This window comes from Lissotriton helveticus, chromosome 5_1 (genome assembly GCF_964261635.1).
Source record: "Lissotriton helveticus chromosome 5_1, aLisHel1.1, whole genome shotgun sequence".
In the NCBI taxonomy this organism is placed as follows: Eukaryota; Metazoa; Chordata; class Amphibia; order Caudata; family Salamandridae; genus Lissotriton; species Lissotriton helveticus.
The window spans coordinates 1,304,517,079-1,304,530,676 of NC_136065.1; positions in this window are offsets into that span (position 1 = coordinate 1,304,517,079).

Consider the following 13,598-nt stretch of genomic DNA (forward strand, 5'->3'; position numbering starts at 1 on the left):
TCTTTTCAGCGTGATGTGGGGTGCAAGCAGAGTCAGTTCGTATCCAGTCAGTCGGGCGCTAATCAGGTGTTGCGTCTTAGTTTGGTTCAGGAGGGTGTCAACAGTATGGGGCACTAATACCGTTAGGGAATTCGATAGTACGATCCCCTCACTTTGTCGGATAGAGACAGCGGCGGCAGCTACGGCTCGAAGGCAGGCAGGCAAGGCTCTCGCTACGGGGTCAAGGGTGGCAGAGAAATAGGCACATGGTCGTTGCTTGGGGCCAATAGTTTGAGTCAGGACAGACAAAGCGCACCCCTCCCTTTCGTGAGTGAAGAGAGATAAGGGCTTGGTGTAATCGGGGGTTCCTAGGACTGGTGCAGAACAAAGGGCGTCTCGAAGTTCTTTGAAGGAAGATTGGCATTCGGGGGTCCAAGGGAGTGGGAAGGGGACATCTTTGGCTAGTAGGGAAAGTAGTGGCTTTACAATGAGGCTGAAATTTGGCAACCACTGCCGGCAGAAGGAGGTGAGGCCTACCAGGGAGCGGACTTGCTTCTGGGTCTTTGGGACAGGGGTTTCTAGAATGGCCTGAATTCGATCGGGTGTAAGCTTTCTCCCGTCTTTGGACAAGAGGTGGCCTAGGTAAGTGACCTGGGGTTGGCAGAATTGCAGCTTCTTCTTGGAGACCTTGTGGCCATTTTCTGCAAGGAAGTGCAAGAGTTGGATGGTGGCTGTGACTGCAAGTGGAGTGGTGTCGGCCGCCAAAAGGATGTCATCGACGTACTGTATCAACACCACTCCCTCCGGTAGCTGAACGGCGTCCAGCTGTCTCTTGAGGGCCTGGCTATAGATGCTGGGACTTTCTGTGTAACTTTGGGGAGCTCTACAAAATCTATATGAGCGGGATTTTAACGTGAAGCCGAAAAGGTAGCGGCTGTCTGGGTGGATGGGGATGGAGAAGAAAGCGTTCTTGAGGTCTATTACAGTGAAGGTGGTGGCGGTGGAAGGAATCAGGGTCAGAATGGTGGCGATATCTGAGACTACGGGGTACTGAGGTACAACTACCTTGTTGACCTCTCGAAGGTCGATGATGAAGCGGTACGCTTTCTCATCTCCCTTGCCCTGCTTCTTCACAATGGGTAGGATAGGGCTGTTGCAAATATTGCTGACTACTTCCTCTACCACTCCTGCCTCTACCAGGGACTGGATTATCATTACCAATGCCTTCTCACCTTCGGGCGATATCCGATACTGTGGGAGTTTTGGGAGTATCGCATGTTGGCGAACAGTTATGTGCACGGGGTCGATCATCATTCGTCCTACGTCAGAGGTAGAGAGTCAAGTAAGGATGCGTCAGCGTCGGAGATGGAGAACATGTGCCGTGCGGGATGAGGTCTGAGCAAAGTCGGGTTATCGTACAGAATGACTCGAACTCCGTCCTGTGAACACCTGATAGTAGCTCGGAAATGCTTCAGTAAGTCAAGTCCCATAATGGCATCGGGGGTGTTGGAGGAAAGCAGAAACGTCGTGTCAGTGGGGTTACTGTCCAAGTCGAAGGAAACCGGTGCGGATAAGGGGTTAGTGGAGGGCGTTCCATCAAAGCCTATTGATGTTATGCGTGAGCCAGACAAGGGTGCCCTTGGAATCAGTCGTTTAGATAACGCACTACGTGTCGCGCCAGTGTCTACCAGAAATGGAGACTTCGTACCTAGGACCTTAGCGGTGACGTAAGGACCTTGCTGGTCAACATAGAGCTCGACTGGATCCCTCCCTTGCCCTAGGCAGTCCTATGCGAAGTCGCGGGCATCGTCACAGTCAGTCTGCTGGCATTGGTTCTGTCGGGGGTGGTCAAAAGTGTTCGGTCTGCCTGATCTGTCATTTCTGGTGTCGTTTGTGTGCCCTCGTCCCTGTCCTCTATTTTTCGGCCCACCCGCTACGTCTTTTGCGTCCCTATTTTTGTACTTTTCTAGCAGGACCATATCCTTTGCAAAATGCACACTGGTTCTCATCGAGGTCTGTTCGTGGAGCGCCGGGTGCGGGTGTGCGGTCTCTAGGGGGTGGGTTTCTATGAGCGTTCGACTGGTAGTTTCCTCTATACTGTTCCCTTCCTGTCGTCACTCCTTGCAATTGAGCAATCATCACTCGTTCTTTCAAATCCTTTTTCTTTTTCTCAGTCGCCCTATCGTTCTCGTTCTTTTGCCGTTCGTAGTATTGAGCCATCTGAAGGATAGCCGCGGGTTTGGAGGCAGCCCAACTACTTTCACTAGTCTGCAGTTTTTGCGAGACTTCTGGTGTCAGGCCTTTTACAAAGTTCTGGACGAACAAGTGATGTCCGGTCGCAGAGGTCATGTCCTGGCCACTGTAATCGGAGAACACCGTTTCGAACCGGGAGAAATATTCTGAGGCGTCTTCCTGTGGTTTCTGGCAGCAGGCCATTACTATCGACCAGTCCACCTTCTTTTCTGGTACTATGGTTTTCAGTTTTAGTACTATTTTGTCTGGCAGGTCTAGAATCGATTTCAAGGGTTTCTGTCCGGGCTCTCGCTGTTTGTCTATGCCATCGAGTTGTGACCAGGTATGTCCGAACAGCTCAAGGTGGTCGACTTTCCGGATTTGCTTCCACACATCAGCTGGCAGACATAGCCCGAAAAACAAGTCGATGTCCGCTAGGGTCATAATCGTCGAACCCAAGGCGGTACCTAATTCTGTGTAGAAGGCAGTGGGGTTCTTTCGTAGATCGGGCAAGGACTTTCGGAAAGTCAGGATGTCTTGCCGATCCCAGGGTTGGTAGACCCAGTTGAGGGGACCCAATAAGGTGCCGCTTCTCTTATTGGCATCATGGTGTCAGTTCTCTCGGTTTGAGGTTCAGTTGCTACAGGGGTCGTGGTGCCGGCCTCTAATCTCTGTTCAGTGAGGTGGCGGAAGACTTCAAGCGTGCGCGAGAAGAGGTCCGTCACATCACCCTCGCCCTGCTCTCCAATGTCGACTTTTCTATACAGAGTCGTTAGGCTTTCAGGACCTTTGTTACGATACCGGTCTTCATAGGCGTTAAGGGTGTGGTAACAGAAACGTGCAACAAAGTGTCGTTTGTGGTTATCAGCATATGTATTGCATATATCTGTCACGTAATCTTCGTTTTCTTTCCGTTCTACTAGCGTCTTTGCGATCTTATCAATCCCTGCTCGTTCATCCTTGCTCAATCGATGGAGCCTAGCAGAGTCTTTCTTCTCAGTTTCGGGCTCATCTAATGTTGCTGCTTGCGCTGCGCTGAGTACAAGGGGCTCGGCGGCGCGGAGGCAGTGAGGACCGAGGCTCTGGCACTGCTCTCATCTGTGCTAGGGGGTTGCGTGCGTTGCACTAGAGGTTGGGAAGGGGCGTATGGGGGGGGCATGTAGATGATCGGGGGACCTAGCAGTAGATCATCGTTCGTTCGCTGCTTCGAAGGTAGCTCAGGGTAAAGCGTAGAGGGTGTCCTAACGGGACATTGGCTCGATGTCTCGGATTCTTGCTTCAGTCTAGCTCCCTCTCTTTCCTTTATCTCTTCTTTCAACTTGCTCGCAGCTAAATGAGCTGCTTTTCGCAATTCTTTCTCTAGTCTGACTTCGTTTCTTTTCTTTCGTTGTTCCGTCTCCTTGCGCCACATGCCGAAACTATCAAGCATAGTGGGCGTTGTTTTATTGTTACAAAGGGCTGTTTCCAGCACGCTTATTTTTGCGTCATCGAAGGATCCTATCAGTGGCCACTGACTTTCCTGATCCTTTTTAGTATATTTATGCCATAACTTACTATAAGCTACGGCGACTAGTCCATACTTTAAAAACATATCCTTATTAGGGGTGCCCTCCAGAGGAGCCGGATGATCCACCTTTAATAAGCGGTCCGGGCTGAACCAACTACTGGACAATGGGGAGAAGATAGGCATGATGGGTTACAATGGGGACAAAAGTCTGCACTACCTATCCTTTCACTGCTTACAAAGACTAGACGGAATATCTCTATTCCACGTTATTTGTTAGCAGAGAATACCTCCAAAGAACCAAATGTCGAACAATTAATGTCCGTTCAATCAAACAATCAGTGGCGAGAAAGAAATAGGCACGACGGGTTACAACGGGGGCAAAGGCCTGCGTTACCTATTCTTCACTATCTGCAAAGGAGGACAGAATACTTTTATCCTTCCCCGTTTGTAGACAGAGAATTCTCGAGAAAACAATCCTCGAACAAACAATGTTCGGGCAAACAATCAATCAGTGGGGGAGAAAGATAGGCACGACGGATTACAACGGGGGCAAAAGCCTGCGTTACCTACCCTTCACTACCTGCAAAGGAAGAGAGAATACTTTCTATTTCTCTCCGTTTGCAGACAGAGAATCTCCAAGAGAACCAACAATTCGGAGAGTAATACTAGTATTTTCCAATCAATCAATCAAATATTTCACAGTTTGTCGTGTTACACGACCTTACCCGGACCGCATGGACAGTTTCCTGTCTTCCGATTCCAGCGCCCGATCGTCCTCTATCTTCTGTCGTGGCACTCCTGATGGTTCCCAGTCAGGACCGTAGATCACTCGAGAGAGGTCTGCTCGGAACTAGTGAAGTTCGGATGATTGGCTGCCAGACGAGGGTCTATCCGGCAGGTGCACTTCCCGATCGTTGCAGTCGTTCACTCCGTCGTCAGGACCTCTCCCACTGGATCCATGTGTCACTGATGGGCCCCACGTTTGGGACGCCAATTGAGGAAAAAGGGTCAGGCAGATCAGGTCGATTACCCCTTCTCAAGGTTTGCCCGGCGTTAGCCGCCTCTCACCCAACTCACGGTTACCAAATAAAGAGGCAGGCGCTGGAGACTGGAAGGCAGGAAACAGAAGTTTTATTCCGACGGAGCAGAACACGTCAAATCAGACAACAGGGTATCTTCTCGAGGTGCTCTCCCCACATCTCTGAGGCCTGGCCTCTTATACACAGGTTTATGGCTTTATTACATTTATGACATCCGTGGTATTGCTTTGAAGTTCACAAAGGCATCTTTGGAATCCCCGGTTTAGGCCCGTTCTCACACATATCTACAGTAGAGGTCCCCACCCAAATAACAGCATGATGGCTATCGCGCAGCTGGACATTCCGCTGGGAACAGGAATGTGGGCGATCGGTCGGATCTAGGGGGGTGAAGGCATTGATTAATCCCCGCTCCTTTGATGTGGGGCGAGGTCCTACTGTAGGGTGCAATAAACTGCATCTGCTGAGCTAAGTGATGGCCTGGGGTCAGGCCGGACAATCGGGCAGGGAGGAAGAGGTTATCAAAAGGGCCTGTTCTATGAATGAGATGAAAGAGTGAGGGGGGTTCAGCACGGGATGTGGCTCGGAGGCAGGGTCGCGCTGGAGGTGCGTTTATGACCCAAGCAGGAGAGACCGGGGGTTGGCGGGGATGCTTGCGAGGCTGGGGAGTGAGGGAGAGAGAGAGACGCTGGCTATCGGGAGTGGGCAGAGAGGCCATGGCAATCAAAATGGTTGCTGCTTACGCGCACGTATGGATCTGAAAAGGACAAGATGGCGCCGATAATGTTTACGCCACAATCCAGATTTTAACACCTGCTTTGTCAAGTGATCAGGCAGCTCTGCAAGGATGGGATAGATTTTTGGGGAGCCTGCTTTACCCGCATCTGTGGGCTTGATAAACACTTGGGGTCCTACTTTTGAGGTTGTTTGTGGTGCAAGAGCAATGCAAAGCTTATGACAGATTTTTGAAGCCACACAAAGCCATGAGGTAATGCAAAGCAAATCCCTGCGTTGCCTTACTGTGCCCTGGGAAGGCATTGCATGTCCGCTGCTTCAGTGTTCCCATGCAACTCCTATGGCTTAAGTTGCATTTCCAGATTTACAAGAACTTGTAAACCTGGGACTACACTAAAATCTTACACCTTTCCAGGGGAGGCATGAAGAGGAGTAGAATCTCAATTTCTCCTTGCTTCTTCCTCTTTCTATGTCTGCTGCCTTCTGCAGCAAACACAGAAAGAGGAATATGGCTCCCAGAATTGGTTTTGTGCATGTAGGTGGCCCTTCTTGCATAAAAACAATTCTGTATACAGCGCAGTCACCCTTGCACCATGGTGCATGGGTGCCTGCATTGGCACTATGCTGCCAAAAGAGCGCCAGCCCTGGGAAAAGGACAAGAATGGGCCATAATGACTTAAATATGGCATTTCTACCCTTTCCCTGTCATCCAGTGCAGTGCAACAAGATGACTTGCTACACTGCACTTCATGACTTCCTCATAAATGAGGCCCAAAGTCTGTAAACTCACTTATCATTCCCTGATTCTGGATTGGATGCAGGAGGTTGGGGGAGACAATCAACCTCACTCTGTGGCCCAGGCTACAAGGAAGAAAAATAACATTCCTACCCCACAAGGGAGCACAAAATGATGTCTGGGGGGCTCAGCCAGCTAACAACGTCTGGCAGGACTTGCAACATAGCTGAAACCAAAATCTGCCAGCACAACCGCTTCACAGCACGCAACACTGTGAGGGTCGTGTATCGAAGGTGGGACCTGCAACTCAGGAAAAAAGAAAGCGTGAATGCCGGAGCCTGCATCTGCTGCTCTCCTGTAACAACAGTCTGTGGTGCTTTGCTGGAAATAAAAAATACAACTGCAGGCAAGGCACCGACAGACCCATATGAGAACAGACCATTGATTCGGTTGCTATAGTCATTCACATCGCCATTGCCTCCTGACCATGTGGACTGCCCAGCGCATCTATGAGGCGGCCGGGTGTGGGCTGAATTGATCGGAATTCGACCCTGCTTTGAGCTGATTAGTGATTAAAAAAACAAAAGGAAAATAACATGAACACCAGTGCTCACCCTTTACAGCCAGCTGGACTCAAATCTGTGAACGAATTTGTCAGATGGCTCTGCAGCTGTGTCACACAGCATAGCAAGCACTACTGTCACAGCAAGCTAAAGGTGCGCTGCTAATATACGTGACTAATGTATTTTAGTGCAGTGATACCTAGACCAGCACTAAAATGCGTTAGTGTAACCCCTGAGGCGTGGTGCTTGGCAGGGCTGCTGTTTTACAGGCGTGCTTGAAATGCATTGCATTTCATTGAAAAGTTCAATTCCCTTTGATGAAAAAGCTGTTGCAAGGGAGGGCTTGTGAGCGAGGACAATAAGTCTGCACCAGAAACCAGGCCAGTAAATGTCATCACATGTACTTCAAGGGAAAGAAATATTTTAACTCCAAATGTCTTTGCTTCCCAATTTGTTTTCACGTAAGTCGGTGAGAAAGACTGGGGGAAGTAGTGTCCTACAGAAAAAAATGTTGGTATGTTTTGGCCCTGAAGCAAAGTTGTGCGTATGTACAAGCAAAACATTTGGGGCCTCATTTATGAAGCCCATTGCGACACTTTTTGTGACCTTCCATGGCGCAGGAGCCTGCTCCATATTTACGTGGCAGCAAGCCACTTTGTTTGGCTTAATACTGCCTCGTAAATATGGTTCCCTTAAACGTTGTTTTTGGCATTAAAGGGGCATGCAATGGGTGTTGCTGGGGGCATTCCCAGCAACATCCATGGCATTTTGACACCTCCCCATATATACAAGAAATCGTAAATCTGAGGCAGCGCCAAAAATGAGGCCTCCCTAGGGGAGGCGTAAGAGAGGCATAACAAGGAGAAATATCTTTCTTTCTCTTACTTTTTCTTTTTTCTATGTGTGGTGCTTTGTACAACACACATAGAAAGAGGAAAACGCATCTTGTGACTGTTTTTGTGAGGAAGGTTTACCTTCCTACACAAAAATAATCATCTCTGCAACTCAGGCACCCTTGGTCTATGGTGCAAAGATGCCTGCATTGGCACACGGCAGCCAATTGAGCTTCGGCACAGGGTAAAAGGACAGGAATGCACTGTATCTGATAGATACGGCGTATTCCTGACCTTTTCTTTTACCGAAGGGCAGCGCAGCAGGAAGGCCTGCGGTGCTGCCCTGCAGTAAAACCTCATAAATTAGGCCCTTGCCTTGGCTTGTGCACCAATTTAGATGTACTTTCAGGCAGGCTGACTACTGTTTGGCACTAGATCAGGTTCTTATGAAAAGATAGGAAACGGGGGTAGGGTGGCTGAGGAGACTGACGTTTGAACATTTTAGCGTGCAGAGCTGCCCAGTAATGCTACACAATTGTGTATTGCATTTGTAATTATTATCAATACAAATTACGTGGAACTAATGTGTGTATATTTAACTTTTCACAACGTTTTCTAGTTATGGTTTTAAATTCTGCTTTGTGAGACCTAAGTTGTATGCACATTAGAACATTCTCTAGTTTAACTCAAAGAGAGTACTTTACTGACTGACAAAGGTGACAAAATAACAGTATTCAATATGCATGCTATTGATAGAAACGTGATACCATTATCATTTCCTGGGTTTACTAGTCCTCTTGTTGGTATGCTGTTGAACCTGGCCCTTTTGGCAGGTTCATCCCTACATTTTTTGCTTTTACATTTGTGACCTGATACTAATAGTTTTTAGCTTCTGCTCACTTTAACACTTTAACACTGCGCAATGGTGTGCACAGATTTATTGTGTCTGGTGGAGAAATGCCACTTTTAGAAGTTGGCATTTCTGTGTGCAGTGAATGTGAACTGCCTGCCTGGCCTGTGAGTGACAGGGGCTGGCTGGTGTGCCTGGCTCCAGGAGCCAGGATGGGTCTGCCCGGTGGAGAATACAGAGATCTGCATGTAGATGGGAGGGAGGAGCTGCACCTGGGACCTGAAAAGGGCTGTGCCTTCCCTACACAATGCTGGCTCCACCTCCTGTGGTGCGTCTGATGTCCCTAGCCGTCCTGGAAATAGGGAGAGGGGCTGAGCAAAACAAAGTGCTCCAGAACCAGTTGTAACGCTTTCTCCCCTTGCCCAACAGTTTGTGACAAAGGAAAATGTGTGTATAAGAAGGGGCTGTGATCCCATGAAAATGTTCTCTTTTTCCTGACTTGAGGGGGGCCTGCTGCTGCTGCTGGGCGCCAGGAGGAACCGCCACTGTGGACTGCCTCCCTACTGGAGGGCCCTGTAAGCTGGCCTGCCTGTGCCCAGCCTTTGCCCTCCCTTCCTTCCACAAAACTTTCTTTGGATTTTACTGAAGCGCCTGGGAAGCACTGGGCCTTCACTTTACTAAGGAGCACTTTGTTGTGTTGCCAAGAGGAGCAGCGCTTCTGTTTCCAACTGCAGCACGGAGCTGCGATCACTTTCCAGAGGGAGTCCCCGGCGTGGGGATCCCCCGGCCTTTGTGCCCTTATCAAGCGAGTGCATTTTATGGTGAAGTTCGGAGCGTATTTACGGTGCGGGAGCCCACCCCGCATTGCCTGACGCATTTGTGGTGACTTTTTACGCATGGTGCAGAGCGGGTGCCCACCCTGCATAATTGTCACTTTTATAATTTATTTTTCGGGAGCCTACCCCGTAGTAGCATCCTCCATGATGCCCACCCCGCATTGAGGGATTTATCGACAATCGGGTGCCCGCCCCGTCTTGTCACGATGGCAGAAAAGGCAGAAAGGAACGAAAGCCGGCGCCCGTGCCTGACGGTGGGCGGGGCCGGCAGAGACAAACCGAGAAGCCTCGTGGGCTCCATTTCCACTTACCCCAGCGGGGAGGTAGCTGTGCCCAGGCTCGCAGGTGTCCCTGTGCAGTCCCGTTCCAGGAAGGCTGACCGGGCAAAGGGAGACAGGCAGCTCCCAAGCGGGAAGCAAAGCGGGGCTCCCATGTGGTGAGGAGAGCCCCGCATACAGCCTACGGCCGCCCGAGAGTGTTGCAGCCCTGAAGAGGAGGGAGCCGGGACGACCTCATCACACCGCCGGAGGAGATCTGGAAGCACTGGTGAGTGGGGCCGATGGGGAGGCTGCATAAGTTGGAAGTCCCCAAGGAGGGGGGGCTTCATAGCAGCTCCGCAGTTGTAGGCCACTGCAACATTTTAGTAGTTCTTTTCGGTGGTATTGAGTCCCAGGGAGGGGCTCTGAGGACCCGCAGTGCCAGTGCCATTTTTTGTTACCAGCTTCCCCACTTAGCAGCGAACAGCTGCAACGGTGCCCCTAATTTATTTGGAGGGCCCCAGTGAGGGTTCAGGGGCACAGTGGACTAATTTCTTCTACAGCTGCCCCGCCTGGCAGTGGGGAACTGCAATGTTGTGCCTAATTGGTGTAAGGAGCCCCAGAGCGGGGCCCAGAGGCACTGTAGTGCCAGTGATTATTTGTTGGCCTAATTCCCCCAGCTGCCCGGTGTAATAGAGGGCAGCTGCAACGTTGCACAGTTCTGCTACCTGGGGCACAGTGAATGCCCATGCCCCTCTTGGTGATTACACAGCTGCCCAGCAAGTAGTGGTCAGCTGCCACGTTTAGGCCTGCGCAGATTGCGCATCTGTGACCTTCGCTGCTGAGGCAGCGCGCCCTGACACTGTTGGACAAAGGGCATTTGAGCCCCACGAAAGGCCAGTTGGCCGGGGGTCAGTACCTAAGGTGACTCTTACACAAGGTGATTGGTGATTTGTGTTTATGTTGGTAATTACCTGATGCCTAATGTGATTTATGCGTAATGTATTTATGCAACCTGCCTAATACCTCTACCAGTGTTTTATGATTAGGAGGTTGTTTTGCCTAGTATAGTTTATGCTAGTAAGTATGTTTCCCTGTGTAACCTATGCCTAAGGTGATTAGTGCTGCGTAGTGTGTTCCTACCTTTTACGAGTGGTTACTGGTTGTGTTCTACAATTGTTATTTTGTGCTACAGTTATTCTATGTTCTACATCTACTATTTCTACTAAGTGCTGATTCTGACAGTGGCCCACGTGGCCCTGTCATGTGTAAATAATCCCCTGTAAATACAGCCCAGTGACAGTTGGTACAGTGTATATGTGTGATTATGATCAATGTGTTTATGGTAATACAAAGGCTATTTTTATATATAACCTTGTGTGGAGTCCCTTTTTGTGGTGTGCCTAGGGTGTTGTGTGTGTGTTGCGCAAACGCTTTACACATTGCCTCCGGGATAAGCATAACAGCTCGTGCCAAGCTACCAAGGGGGGGAGCAGGGCTGTGACTCCCTTGCCCTGACTAGAGTGGTGGTCTCTGCCTGGCTTTGGCGCAAGCCTTAGCCAACCAGAGATCCCATTTCTAACATATGCCAATAAGCATGTACTCACAGAAAACGCAGCTAGCGTTTGCAGTGATCATTTTAACATTGGATGTTTACTTCTACATATCATATTACAAAAATACTGGTTAAAAGAAAAAAGCCAGTAAAATATTCGTAAGCTGGGACCTGTGTTACATTCAGTTATCTAAATCATATTCTGGTGCTTTCAGTTATGTATCCCAAAACTTATATAAAGTCTAAAAGACATTTATTGGGCAGTATTGAGCAGCTCATTCTGAAATCATCTAACAAGTTTAACACTTCTACAAAAATGAAACCCAAAGGGCGGGCATGCTGTGGAAGCAATCAGCAAATCATCAGGGCCAATTTCAGCTAGTTGAACACAATATGATACTACTCAAGTAATCACATGCCCATTTTCAAATCATCCGGAAGTCATCAGGAACAATCTCACTGGGAAGTAATCAAATACTAATTTTCTAGTCATCTGAAAATCACCAGGAACAACTGCATCTTGTGAAGTCATCAGACGGTCATTTTCAAGTCCTCTTCACATCAAAAGGCAAAGTTTCTGCACTTTGCTGATGACCTCAAGAGCTTGATGATGTTTGATGATGGGAAAATGACTTCTAATGTAGTTGGATGATCATCCAATGGATCAGGCCTGGCTTCTAAAGTAATCCTGTTTGACGTGGGAGTATACCTTGTCATTTGTATGTGTTTTTCTCTCTATACGTGTGCATTTATGAATAATCCAGCACACAGGCATCTATCTATGCACAAACAGACGAAAACACGTAAAGACACTATTGGAAGTGTGTGAATGAATGTTGTATGTCTGCATGGACTAAAAAAGCCAACCCTCCCTGTCAGCAGTGCCACTGCTGGCTACTTGACTTAGTGCCAAACCGGGGGTTGAAATGGAAGCATTTAATGTTTGCTCCATTCACTATCAAATAAACGAAAAACAGGTTGCTGCTTTTAAGGACCGATGAAAAACTTTAAAACATTTTGGGAGAAACAGCCAAATGAAGTCGTTTTTACAGGAAAACGTCCAAACTTGTCAGCGCAGAATGCACATATATCAAAAATAGATTAATCAAAACGAAAAATGCCAAACCGTCCAAGAAGTTTGAGAAACAAAATTGCCGATCTGAACCAACAGTGGTTTAATGGCGCCGTTTCTCAGTCACAGTCAGAAGTTTCCTCTTCAAGCGATAAACAACGAGGGCTTTTAAATTAGGTTTCCAAACCAGCACATCCTGTAATGGCTGTGCAGCCAAGTGTTTAATACAGATTTACACTTTCTGCGGGCAGAGAAAGGCTTAATCACAAATGCAATTACTTTCCTCTCGATTGACCACAGTGTTCTAGGAGTGGGATTATCAGGGCGTATTTTGAACTAGGTCCATCCACATTGGAGTCTTTTTTTACTGTACTTCTTTAATGCACGATTAAAATAATTTCATTGCAAGGTCTATCATGGCAGCGTTCAGGAAAATTGGGGGAACATATACGACCATTTCATTTAGCGATTTTTAGTAACTTGCAAATTACGATTTGCAAAATGAAATGTATCAATGTGTCTCAGACACAATTAACAAATCCCAATGGGGTCGCAAATCACCTCCTTCATTTATATTCATGAGGTAGGTCACAATTTGCGACCCATTGGGAATGGCATGTAATCACAGGGCTGGTGGCCTGCTGGGATCAGCCAACTACCTTGTCTGTGATTGATTTTTAAATAAAGCAATTTTTTATTAAAAATGCAATCCGTTTTTCATAAAAATAGGATACATTTAAAAAGAAAAATGAAAAGTTTCCTTTTCCTTTTTTAAGAGTAGGCAGTGGTCCGTAGGACCTCTGCCTGCTCATAAAAAATGTTTCCGCAACGAGTCACAAAGGGGAAGGGGTCCGCTGGGGACCCCAAAACAATCGTACATTCCCCTGTGACTAGCAATTAGGAAGGGACACCCTTGGCACATCCTATCCTAATAGCGAATGGAAATCCCAATTTTGCAAGTTGGTAATAGGTTACCAACACAAAATAGGGTAGGTACACGGCAAAAGCTGTTTTAGAGACTGCAAACGGGCCAAATCTCCGTTTGCAACCGCTAGAAAGGGCCATACATGTGCCCCTAGATAATTGTGCTTGGTGGGGAGAAATTGGCAATCTGCTTTACTGGCTTGATAGGTGCGAGCTACAGCACTATAGACACTGCTACACATATCCAAATAGCCTGATGACCTATACTAGCACTTGACGCTCAACCTTTTGGTGCAAGATACCACTTTCCATAGTCCAATCAACTGAGGATGGGAGTTCTAGTCTGGGTTCACTGGTTAAGAAAGACCTATTACTAATTAACAAAAGTTGGTGCTCTCTATGCTTTCAGGGCACTTTGCAACATCATACATGAAATAAAGAAACATTACCCTACATTATAAAGAGATATCAAGCCAGTGAGG